At 40.4% G+C, this 13,278-nt stretch overlaps 1 long non-coding RNA gene across 1 annotated transcript in view; it reads left to right on the top strand.

Moving 5' to 3' along the window:
• LOC125465409 (uncharacterized) overlaps positions 1-13,278 on the top strand; it is a 112,660-nt gene that overhangs the window by 84,663 nt on the left and 14,719 nt on the right. The window contains exon 2 of the long non-coding RNA XR_007250238.2: positions 2,946-2,994. This is a non-coding gene — a long non-coding RNA (uncharacterized LOC125465409). The remainder of the gene's footprint in view (positions 1-2,945; positions 2,995-13,278) is intronic.

Genomic DNA, 13,278 nt, shown 5'->3' with positions numbered 1-13,278 from the left:
AAGGTGAAGGGCAAGTGTCTTTTCCCCCTAGAATGGCTGATTTCAAAACTTGGGGGCATATTTTTAAGGTGAGAGGAGAAAGATTTAAAGAAAGTGTGAGGAGCAGTTTTATTTTACATATGTAAAATATGTGGGACGAACTTTCAGAGGAAGTGGTAGGTGTGGGTACAGTTACATCATTTAAAAGTAAGTACATGAATAAGAAATGTTTGGAGGGATATGGGCAAAGTGCAGACAAGTAGGACGAGTTTAGTTTGGGATTATGGTTGACACGGACTGGTTGGACCAGAGGGTCTGTTTCCATGCCGTTTCTACGACTTCATTTTTGAATGCAACAAATGTTCTATCTGATCAGATAATGCTTGCCACCGAACAACATAAAACAACTGCCTTCCAGTTCAATAATGAAGCCAATTCATGTTGCCTTAGTAAAGAAATTTCTACACTTACATGTAAACTATACTCCAATGTCTATTTATGCAGATAGATTTCTTTTGATGATGTTGTAGATTTTGTTTGCTTTAAAAATGTACCAGGAAATGCACCAGAGATAATAGAGAGCAGCTGTTTGATGCACTTACTTACTCTATAACAGATGAAAAAAATACCACAGGTGATTGGATGATGGAAAACAAAACTGCATGTGTGATGACATCACTGAACAGGTTAATTAGAAAGTTACTTCTTAATATTTTTGAGGGGATTGTAGCACCATGGTGATATTGCTACCCAAGTCTCACCTGCTCAAAATTTCATCAAGTTTTGAGATTTTTGTGGAAGTGGTAATGTCCCTGACTCTGAGCCAGGAAGCCTCTGTTTTCAACCCCATCTGCTCCAGAGCTCTGTAATAACACCCAGAACAGGCTGGTTAGAAAAATGTCTACTTGATAAAGCTTTGAGGCTATTGTGGTAGCCTCTTTATCTTTGACCCAGGGAGTCTAGGTTCAAGACCTACGTGCTTTAGGAGCAGTGTAATAAAGTCTCTGAACAGGATGATTAGAAAATATGTACCCGAGAGGGACCCCTGCAGCAATACTTGAAAGACTAAAATGATTGGCATCCAATGAATTGAGTTTTCCCTAATAAGTGGGGTTGGTCAGAAATGCAGGAGAGCAGACTGGAATTTGTATAGAATTGTGAAATGTCAACGAACAGTTATGAAAAACTTACTGACTCCAGCTTTGGGAGATGGATGGCCAGCTGGTGAGTGATGCAGAGTGATACTAACAGCATGGGTTTACTTCTTGCACCAGTTGATGTTACTATGAAGAACTCTCCTGCTTGCCTCACCTGAGGCATAATATCGCAGGCTAAACCATCACCAGCTCTCTCTCTCTTTAATGTGAGAGCAGCTTATGGTCTGATAAGACTATGGAGATTTTACCTTTAGATGGATGATGAGCAATAAAATACTGTTGGAATTATCTAGTGGATATTGTCATAGACATTTAGGTGATTGCAGAATGAACTATCCTGAAATCTTTCCCCTTCAACAAAAGGCTTGCATTCATATCACACTTTTCATCACAACCAGATGTGTAAACACAATTCTAATGTAGGAGACACAGCATCCAATATACATAAAACAAACTCCAACAGCAAGATAATAATCTGTTTTGTGAAATATACTAATTTTAAATAAACAAGACAAATGATCTGCAAAATAAATGAGAGCACAGACTGTGAAAGCTGAGCAAGAGGAGCAAACACTTGATTTGCAGTGACAGTCCTACTCATACCTTCACTGTTCAATTGATGACAGAAGCACAGCAGAGTCTGGAGCTGACAAAGTAATTCAGAGAGTCATAGAGTAACAAAGCATATAAGCAGACTCTACGAACCCATTATGCCTCTGTCAGACAACAAACACCAAATTACACTAATCTCATTCACCTGCACTTGGCTCATAAAATGCTAGGGGATAGTGGACTAAGTACTCATCTTGATGCTTCTTAAATGTTGTGATTGTGCCTGCCTTCACCACTGTCTCAGACAGACGTTACACATTTCTTTCTCAGATTTCCTCTAATCAACTTGCATCTCACTTTAAACTTATGCCGTCTGGTCTTAGGCATGTCTGCCACAGGGAAGAAATTCTCATGATCAACTCTGTCTATGCCTCTCAATGATTTTGTATGCCTCAATCAGATAAGGCCTCAGCCTCCTCTGCTACAAGAAAAACAAACCCAGCCTATCCACTCTCTCCTCATAACTGAGACTTTTCATCCAAAGCAACATCCTAGCAAATCACCTCTGCACCATCCCCAGTACAATTATGTCCTTCCAATAGTGTAGCAACCAGCGCTGCACACAGTCTTCCATCTGTGGCCTAACCAATGTTTTATAAAGTTGTAACAAGACTCCCTTGCTCCTAAATTCTATACCCTGGTAAATGAAAACAAACATAATCAATGGTATGTCCCTTGTATATTCATCCTGTAAGGTGCATTGTGTTGCATTAAAGTATACTTTTTTATTTGTAAACTGCATTATAGGTAATGCTCCAGTCCTTGTCAACACATTTTCTTCAACCAACATCACATTGACTCATTAGCAAATTATTATTTGTAGGACTATAGTGTGTGCAATTTCCTGAACTGCAACCATGGCTCTAAGTAAAAGCATTTCATCTGGGGACCTTGTGGTTTAGTAGTCACGTCCTCACCCCTGAGCAAGAAGACTTGGTTTCAAGATTCCAACCTGCTCTCTACGCTACTGCTTAAAGTGTGCAATAACAACTTTGGACAGCTTGATTGAAAATATCTAACAGTACTTCATTGGCTATAAAGCATTTAGAAATGTTGTTTGAGTGCAGGTTCCTTTTCTCATCTTTCATAACAATTTTAAATCTACAAATACATCTGTGAATATTAAGCAAATAATCTTACCTCTTTTCTCTGGGCTTCTTCATCTATTAATTCGTGTTTTCTTGTTTCTTTCTAAAGGACTCGAACAATGCTGCTCCCTCAGGAGAACCAGGGCAAAAGTTTTCAGGTGTGTATTAACAATTAAGGTATAGATTTGTAAATTAATGGTAATTGCCACCAGGACAGATGAAGTGCAAATTAGCAGATTGTGTAATTAAAGAATAAGAGGTGACTTCAAGACCAAGCTGTTTGTTTCACCTGGCAGACATCATTCAATCCAGCTCCACTTCAAAAACTGAAGGAACCTGGTAACCGTTTTAAAGTAAAGAGGTAAGAGTATGAAGCCTGATTGTTTGTCTGCATTTAAGAGTCTGAGCAATTACAGGCTCCACCAGTGCAATCTCTCGAAATGTCCGCCTGAATGTTAGACTTTCGTAATCGTGGTGTCAGGGTTTCCTAGGAGTTAGACTGGGCAAGCCCAGAATGCGATTGGAAGATGCTGGCTATAGCGGCAGGCTGAATGGAAGGCCTATCTCTGTGCACCAGCGCTGTATTGATAGCTGGCCTTACACACTCTCGATGTCACATCTTGCCCATCACTCACCCTGTAGCACCTCATACTCTTCATGCCAGTCTAGGTTCTAGTAGTAACCTGCCATGATGCTTTACAGCCCTGGTGCCAACTTAGTGCCAACTCATGCTGACTGACCTGCATGCACCGTCCTTTGTCCTCATATCTACTATTGCTGAATCACCCAGTATTCAATATGGGTAGGCTTCAGGATCCATGCAGAGATGATATAGATTAAACTTAATTATGTAATGCAGACTTCACTATATTGTTAAAAAAACTTATCTTCAGAAAACCTATTTGCAACATTTTGATCCTTTCAATTATATGATGAGTTATAGCAATAAATATTTAATTCAAATTCATAATCCCTTATGGCAATATGTATTGGAATTTATAGTCCCACTTCAAAAAGTCCATCATCACTTTGTAAGTGTTAGTCAAAATGTGAAATGGCTGACATCTTACTGTAATACGGAAAGCTTTGAATTCGGTCATGGAGCATTGATCTAGCAATGAAAGCTCTACGTCAACAGATAATGTAAAATTAACTGCTGTTGTTGACTGGGTCCTTTTTCTATTGATGCTTTCAAATTAGCTGGCAGCTCATAGAATTATGCACATTTTACACATATTCATTATTTGTGCAGTTCAAGAGCGCACCTTATCTCTCTCAAATGCCAGGCTGACCCTTCTAAGTGTGACATAGGATCAAATCCTATGATGGTTACCTTAAACATGTGAACAAAATCAGACCTGTTCCTTCCCCGTCTAACTTGAGCACAATGTGTTTCAGGCACCAAGTCACAAAAATTGTACTGGAGGCAGACGATACTTCCTGTGTGCAGCTACCTCCACAAAATGCCCATATATGAAACCTGAACCCACACCATTCCCACCTCTTTTGAAAACGATAGGTGATGTGTTTCAGTGGGTAGGACTTTTCATTTTTATGCACTTCTGCCATTTTCACCAAAACACCAGATGAAAGTCTGTAAACAGTCTAAATCAGAAGGATAAAAATAGAATGACAAGCAGTGAAAAAAGATTTGCCATCCCTTACATGGATCCTGCGTTATCTACAAAGAAGTAAACAATGATTACATGACAGTCCTTCATTTATAATGAAGCCAAGGAGATTTCCGGCTAAACTTCCAAATTTCTACATAGGTGATTAGCCAAGAAAATAGCTCTGTGCTGTATCTTGTGGTGACTGCTTTTAATCCCTCATCCTACAACGTTAGATCACTTGTTAATTTTAAAACCTCAGATAAATTTTGTTAAGCAGGAGTCTTATGGGATATCAGCCAAAGGTTTATATATTGAGTTAGGCCACAGATCAGCCACAATCTCATTAACTGGTGGAACAGGCTCAAAAGGTTGAATGGTCTCTTCTTGTTCCAATGAGGGTGCGTTACTTTGCATTACAAATAGCCAGAAATATGCTGTTACTTGTGAGGTCATTTGGGCATCAGGAACCTTCTGAATGCTGGGTCCAGTGCTTTATCCCCTTAACTACTGAAATTTTTTGTAACAAGCAGAGCTCAAAGTAATTAGGCTTCTCAGCTCAAAGAAGGTAAGCCTATATCAACTCTCCAAAGAGAGGATTTGAAGCAAAATGAACATTAGAGAGGAATGGATATGTCAGGATAAATAATTCACCAGAATGTTTGCAATTGGGAAATATGTGGCAATGATGGTGTTGCAATAATTATTGATCATGAAATGTTTGATTGCTGAAATTTGATTTTAATCTTTGCTTTTCTGCACAAACAGTATTTTTTTCTTGTTTTGCTTACCATATTCTATTACTTTGGAAGGCTTCACAATTGAATATTGCGACTTTTTATCCCCTTTGCTGATGCCGCATGATGGCATAATTAGAACTTGTGTTTAATGGAATTAGATCATAATGAGAATGTCCTATCAGATTTTTCTGTAACAGTGGACATTAGACATGTGAAAACTGACTTCTTGTTTATATATGAGATCAGGAACAGTCTAGATGTCATCTACTCCCTCTGTCTTTTGCACCTTGGACATTCACTTACACAACACCAATTGCAGAAAAACACAAGAATGAACAAATCACAAAGGACCAACAGAAGTCAAGTGTTCCAATACTTTGAGGCTATTAATTTGCATGCAGTACAGTTACTATTATAGCTATAAAGCCATTAATAAAATTCAAGTAGTTCATTGCAATAATTTTAGTCTTGATTCCAGTGTCCACATGAAGGAGTTAACAGCTTTAAGGACTGACAGATTAAGAATAAGTCAGGTTTCCTGATCCTGCTGATTATAGATTTTAATTGATATAGGGATGATATTAAAGAAATATTATAAAGTATTATTTTGTATTTAAGTATCAGTTTTGATAACTACAACTCTGTTGTAACATATGAATTGTAGCATTCAATTAGTGCTGAGTCAGCTCCCACAAACAGCAATATGATAGTGATTGTTGTTTGAAAGTATAACTCTGACACAATATACTTGCTTGCACTTGCAATGGAGGAAACCAAACCAGACACCTGCAAGAAGTTTGGTTTGCATTTAAAAAAAATAGTTTGCATCTGATAAACTCAATTAATGCTTGGACATATTTTAATTAATTCACTGCATTGTGATGATAAGGCCTGCATTTGTTGCCAATCAATAGTTGCCATTTTCATTAGTACAACTGAAGGGCTAATTGCGAGATTTTTTTGAGAAGGCAGTTAAGAACCACATTCTAGTGAGCCCAGAGTCACACATACGCCAGACCAAGTTAGGATGGCCAATTCCCTTCCCTAAGTGGATGAAGATGAAGCAGTTTGGTTTCAACAACAATCTAGGAGTTTAGTACTATCGTGTTCACTATTACAGACTCTACATCTTAATCAAAACTTAGTTAATACACAGAATTTAAACCTCTTTGCATTGATGATGGGATTTAAACTCATATTTCCAGCTCAACACCCTGGCCTCAGGATTACATCCTAAGGATAGAGGAAAAGACAATCTTTAAATTCATTGCCTGTAAAGAAAAACTACCTGTTCTGGCTTCCATTGGACAATGACAAAAACAGGGGAGCAAGATAAAGACCTAAGAGGGAAAGGAAAAGAAAGTCCTGTTTATAGGGTTATAAAGTGAGGGTCAGGAGGAGGTTCACTTAGAACACAAATGCTAGGAGAGACAAACTTGGCTGAAGATACTGCTTCTATGCTGTGAACTCTGTATATAACTTTACAAACATAGTTCATTTTTAATTTGTAACTCATAAACATTTGTACTGTTAATGCTACAAAACTATTGCACGGCGAAGGAACACTATAGCAACATGCACAATAATGCTTCACCTAATGTGATAAGAACACACTTTAGGACCCACTGCAGAATGATATGTTTTATTGAATACTCTCATCCAATTTATCTCTCTTTCTACAAGCCATATGATCTGTTAAGAATGATTAGCACTAGACAGAGCTTTTGTATTATAGACCCATCTTACCCAGCTTACTAGAAGCTGGATTTGGATTGTATAAAACTATTGCGTATAGCAGTGTTGCTCTCAGCAGAGACTGAAGATGCATTTTATCACCCTGGGTAGGAGGCAAACAAAGCCTAATGTAGTGCATCATTCATTTCCCACATATACATCCCTAAATGTTTTAATAAATTAGTTGATTGATTGATTTAAAACCCAAACTTGTGGAGTTTGCACATCCTCCCTGTGTCTGTGTGGGTTTCCTCCGGGTGCTCCGGTTTCCTCCCACAGTCGAAAGATGTGCAGGTTACATGGATTGGCCAAGCTAAATTACCCGTAGTATTCAAGGGTGTGTGGGTTATAGGGAGATGGGGATGGGTCTGGGTGGGATGCTTCAAGGAGCGGTGTGGACTTGTTGGCTGAAGGGCCTGTTTCCACACTGTAGGAAATCTAATCTAATCTAATTTTTGTGAGAGTTGCATTCAGGAATCTGCAATGTAATGTTTTCGCAGTTAAGGGGAGATAGACACGTACTGGTTTTGTAACTTGGCAATAATAATCCAATTTACAGGCCAATTCTCTGAAGGTATGGGTTCGAATTAGAACATAGAACACTACAGCACAGTACAGGCCCTTCGGCTCTCAATGTTGTGCTGACCTGTTGTACCGATCTCAAGCCCATCTAACCTACACTGTTCCATGTACGTCCATATGCTTGTCCAATGACGACTTAAATGTACTTAAAGTTGGCGAATCTACTACCTTTGCAGGCAAAGCGTTCCATTCCCTTACTACTCTCTGAGTAAAGAAACTACCTCTGACATCTGTCCTATATCTTTCACCCCTCAATTTAAAGCTATGCCCCCTCGTGCTCGCCATCACCATCCTAGGAAAAAGGCTTTCCCTATCCACCCTATCTAACCCTCTGATTATTTTATATGTTTCAATTAAGTCACCTCTCTCTAATGAAAACAGCCTCAAGTCCCTCAGCCTTTCCTCGTAAGACCTTCCCTCCATACCAGGCAACATCCTAGTAAATCTCCTCTGCACCCTTTCCAAAGCTTCCACATCCTTCTTATAATGCAGTGACCAGAACTGTACACAATACTCCAAGTGCGGCCGCACCAGAGTTTTGTACAACTTCACCATAACCTCTTGGTTCCGGAACTCGATCCCTCTATTAATAAAAGCTAAAACACTGTATGCCTTCTTAACAGCCCTGTCAACCTGGGTGGCAACTTTCAAGGATCTGTGTACATGGACACCGAGATCTCTCTGCTCATCTACACTGCTAAGAATCTTACCATTAGCCCTGTACTTTGCCTCCCGGTTACTCCTACCAAAGTGCATCACCTCACACTTGTCTGCATTAAACTCCATTTGCCACCTCTCAGCCCAGCTCTGCAGCTTATATATGTATTCTCCATGGTATGTAGTGAAATTTGAATTCCACTATTAAATCCGGAAGTGGCTTATCTAATGGAGATCGTAAGATCATTTTTGATTGTTATAAATAACACAGTGACTCTTAACTGCCCTTTCCAACTCAGCCATATCATGTTGCTACAAAGTTTAATAAAAGAATTGAAAACAGACAGAACACACAGCATCAACCAAGGCACTAGAAATAATAATGACACACAGTCCCGTCAACCCCCAGAAGTGTGAGATCTCTATCAGCTTATTTTAGTGACAGCTTAAAGTAGGCGCTGTCATAAAATCACACCTTACACACAATTTTCCAGATAACAGCATCACCATCCTGGGTATGTCCCATCCCACCCACAGATTAGAGTCACCAGAGTTGGTGGCCCAGTGGGGAACAGTTGCCCATTGGAATCTACAGCAGAGACTGGGCCCCATGAAATCTCATGGATTCAGGTCAAACATGAGCAAGGAAGCCTCCTGCTGATTACCACCCCATCTCTCTCACTCAGCTGACAATTTGATGCTGGTCTGTGTTGAACACCCAGTTAGAGGAAGCACGGAGGGTGGCAAGGGCCCAGATTGCATGCTAGATGAGGGACTTCAATATCCATAATCAAAAGTGACTCAGTAGTGCCACAATTGAATAAGCCAGCTAATGTTCTAAAGGACATAACTTCTGGATGTACCCTGTGGCTGTTGTTGAGGGGAAACAACAGGAGGGGAAAATATGTATTACCTTATCATCATTAATTTCCCTATTGCAGATGATATCAGTAGAAGTGACCACCACATAGCCTTTGTGACATCCCAACTTTACAATAAGGACATCCTCAACTGTATCATGTGACACCATCACCATGTTATTTGGGGTAGATTTCAAACAAATCTAGAAACAGAAGACTGGACATCCATGTGGTGCAGTACACCAGCAGCAGCAGCTGAATTATAGTCATGCACAATGTCCTGCTATATTCCCCACTCTACCAATTACCAACTAGCCAGGGTATCAACATATGATCATAATTTTTTTTTAAGAAATTGGTTTAAAGAGAGCAGGAGGATACAACAGGGGCAGCACCAGGCAAGCCTTCTTTTTTAAAAAAAAGGTGTCAACCTGGTGAAGCAACATCAAGAACCTGGGGCAGGCTCGGCAGAGACAAGTACGCGAATTCCTGGAAGCATGGCACTCCACGAAGCATGCTATTAATTAACACATTGAACTCAACCCCATATACTTTCCACTACGGAGGAAACCCGGAAGTGAGGCAATCCATCGCAATGGACCCCAGAGTTTAAAAACCAGGCGGGAAAACACACCACGTTTCATCAGAGGCTGCACTGAGGACGTTACCCAGCACAATAACGAAACATCAGAACAACAAACCAGCCCAGCGAGCCAGCCAGCCTCAAAAGCAACAACATAGGACATGGCAAACATCATCAGTAGTAAGTGAAAGACAGCTAAGTGATCCTTCAAAAAACCGATCGGATCAAAGCTCCGAGGCGCTGCCATATCCAAACGGGAATGGTGGTGGACAATTAAACAACTCACTAGAGGAGAAGGCTCTATAAATATCCCCAAATTCAACACTGGAGAGCATGTCACTTCAAAGCACATGGCTGACGCATTCACAACAATCTTCAACAAGAAGAAAGTGTTGACAATCCATCACCGCCTCCTCCTGAGGAACCTGGCATCATGGATTCAGCCAATTTGATTAAATGGATTCATAATATCAAGAGAAGGCTGAAGGCACTGGATACTGCAAACAATTATGGACCTGACTGCATTTTGGCAGTGGTGTCGAAGATTTGTGTTTCAGAACTAGCTATGCCAACTACAACTTGGTCAATTACTGTCAATCAGTTTATTTTTGATCATCAGTAAATAAAGTGATAGAAGATGTCATCGAAAGTGCTATCAAGGGGCACTTACTTAAGATTAATCTTCTCACAATTGTTCAGTTTGGGTTTTGTCAAAATCGCTCATCTCATTAGCCTCAGTTCAAAAATGGACAAAAGAACTTAACATAAGAAGGAAAGTTAGGGTAGCTGTCATAGAATCATAGAGTTATAAGCACATAAACATACCCATCTGTCCAACTTGTCCATGCCAGCTAGACAGCCTAATCTGATCTAGTCCCATTTGCCAGCATTTGGCCCATATCCCTCTAAAACGTTCCCGTTCATATACCCATCCGGATGCCATTTAAATGTTGTTGTAATTGTACCAGCTTCCACCACTTCCTCTGGCAGCTCATTCTGTACATGCCTGCATGAAAACGTTGTCTCATAGGTCCCTTTTTAAATCTTTCTCCTCTCACCTTTAAACCTATGCCCTCTAGTTTTATACTCCCCTACCCTGGGAATAAGACATTGTCTCTTCACCCTATCCATGCCTCTTATGATTTTATAAGCCTCTGTAAGGTCGCCCTCAGCCTCCTCATGTTCCAAGGGAAAAAATCCAGGCTATTCAGCCTCTTCCTATAAATGAAATCCTCCAATCAAGGAAATCTTTTCTGAACACTTTCAGTTTAATAACATATTTCCTATAGCAGGGAGACCAGAATTGCATGCAATATTCTAAAAGTGGCCGAGGCAAAGTCCTGTACAGCTGCAATATGACACCATAACTCCTAAGTTCAATGCATTGGCCAATGAAGGCAAGTGTGCCAAATGCCTTCTTCACTGCCCTGTCCACCTCCAACTCTATTTTCAAGGAACTGCTTTGTTTGGCAATACTCCCCAGGACCTTACAATTAACTGTATAAGTCCTGCCCTGATTTGCCTTGCCAAAATGCAACATCTCACATTTGGCTAAATTAAACTCCATCTGCCACTCCTCAGCCCATTGACCAATCTGTACTCTGAAATAACCTTCTTCACTGCCCTGTACACCACCAATTTTGATGTCATTTGCAAACTTGCTAACCATACCTCTAATACTCACATCCAAATCATCTATATCCATGGTGAAAAGCAGTGGACCCAGCAATGATCCTTGCAGTACACTGATGGTCACAGGCTTTCTGTCCGATAAACAACCTCCACCACCATCCTCTGTCTCCTAACCTCAGGCCAACTTTGTATCCAGTTGGCTACCTCCCACTGGATCCCATGTGATCCAACCTTGCTAACCAGTCTACCATGTGGAACCTTGTCATATGCCTTGCTGAATTCCATAAAGTCAATGTCTACCATTCTGCCTTCTTCAATCCTCTTTGTTACTTCTTCAAAAAACTTAATCAAGTTAGTAAGACACAATTTCCCATGCACAAAGCCATGATGTCTACCCCTAATCAATCCTTGCCTTTCCAATGCACGTAAATCCTGTTCCTCAGAATCCCTTCCAACAGCTTACCCACCACTGACATCAGACTCACCAGTCTTTAGTTCACTGGCTTTTCTTTACCACTTTTCTTAATGGCACCACTTTAGCTAACCTCCAGTCTTTCAGTATATCACCTGTGGCTATTGATGATGCAAATATCTCAGCAAGGGGCCTAGCAATCTCTTCCCTGGTTTCCCACAAAGTTCTATTATTCACCTGATCAGGCCCCAGGGATTTAGCCGTCTTCACATATTTTAAGATGTCTAGAACATCTCTTCTGTAAATAGACACTTTTCAAGATATTACTATTTATTTACCCAAGTTCTCTAGCTTCCATATTCTTCTCCATGGTCAATACTGGCCCAACATATTCATTTATATCTCACCTATTCCATGTGGCTCCAGACATATATGGTATTGTTGATCTTCAAGGGGTCATTTTCTCTCCCTAGTTATGCTCTTCCCCTTATGTATTTATAGAATCTCCCTGGATTTTCCTTAACCCTATTTGCCAAAGATATCTCATGTCCCCTTTTTACCCTCCTGATTTCCCTCTTGAGTATACTCCTACTGCCCTTATAGTCTTCTAGGGATTTACTAGCTGACTATACCTGACATATGCCTCCTTTTTCTTTTCTAGAGCCTCAATTTCTCTAGTTATCCAGCACTTCCTACACCTACTAGCCTTGCCCTTCACCCTAACAGGAATATATTGTCTCTGGTGATCTCATTTTTGAAGGCCTCCTATTTTCCAACCATTCTATTACTTCTCCCAATCAACTTTTGAAAATCCTTGCCTAATACTGTCAAAATTGGCTTTACTTGCGTCAAGTTCCTCAGATTGATAATAAGCGACAATCTGTCCTGGACTTCCCACGTAAACGCGACAGTCAAGGAGGCACAACAACACCTCTTCTTCCTCAGGTGGCTCAGGAAATTTGATATGTCCATAAGGACCCTCACCAACTTCTACAGATGCACCAGTGAAATCGTAACGGCCTGGTGTGGCAACTGCTCTCCCCAGGACTGTTTAAAAAAAAACTACAGAAGCACAACTACAAAAACTACAGTGCATACCCGGACCATCACAGAAGCCAACCATCTATCCACGGACTCCATTTACGCACCTCGCTGCCCTGAAAAGGCAGCCAACATCATCAAAGACCCATTGCACCCTTGTAATGACCTCCTACAGCCTCTTCTGTCAGATACAGAAGGCTGAAAATACGCACAAGCAGGTTCAGGAACAGCTTCTTTCCAGCCGTTATCAGACTGATAAATGGACAGTCTAGCCTCAAATAATGTTGATCTGGCTTACGTTGATCTTGCCCAGTGCACGCCCTGTGCAAAGAAATTTGTATGCCTCTGTCTAAGTCGTCTTAATCTGTATGTGCTTGCTTACTATGACCTGCCTGTACCACTTGTAAACAAAGGTTTTCACTATACATAGGTACACAGTAAATCAATCAATCATTCAGTATTCCAATCTAGAACTTTAACTTTTAGATCAGGTTGATTCTTTTCCACAACTATTTTAAAACTAAGAGAATTATGCTCACTTGCCCCAAAGTGCTCTCCCACTGACACCTTATTCACTTGCCCCTGCCTTAT

Source organism: Stegostoma tigrinum, chromosome 29 (genome assembly GCF_030684315.1).
Source record: "Stegostoma tigrinum isolate sSteTig4 chromosome 29, sSteTig4.hap1, whole genome shotgun sequence".
Lineage (NCBI taxonomy): Eukaryota > Metazoa > Chordata > Chondrichthyes > Orectolobiformes > Stegostomatidae > Stegostoma > Stegostoma tigrinum.
Note: the sequence above shows the minus strand (reverse complement) of the source record. Positions and strands in the feature narration are given on the sequence as shown.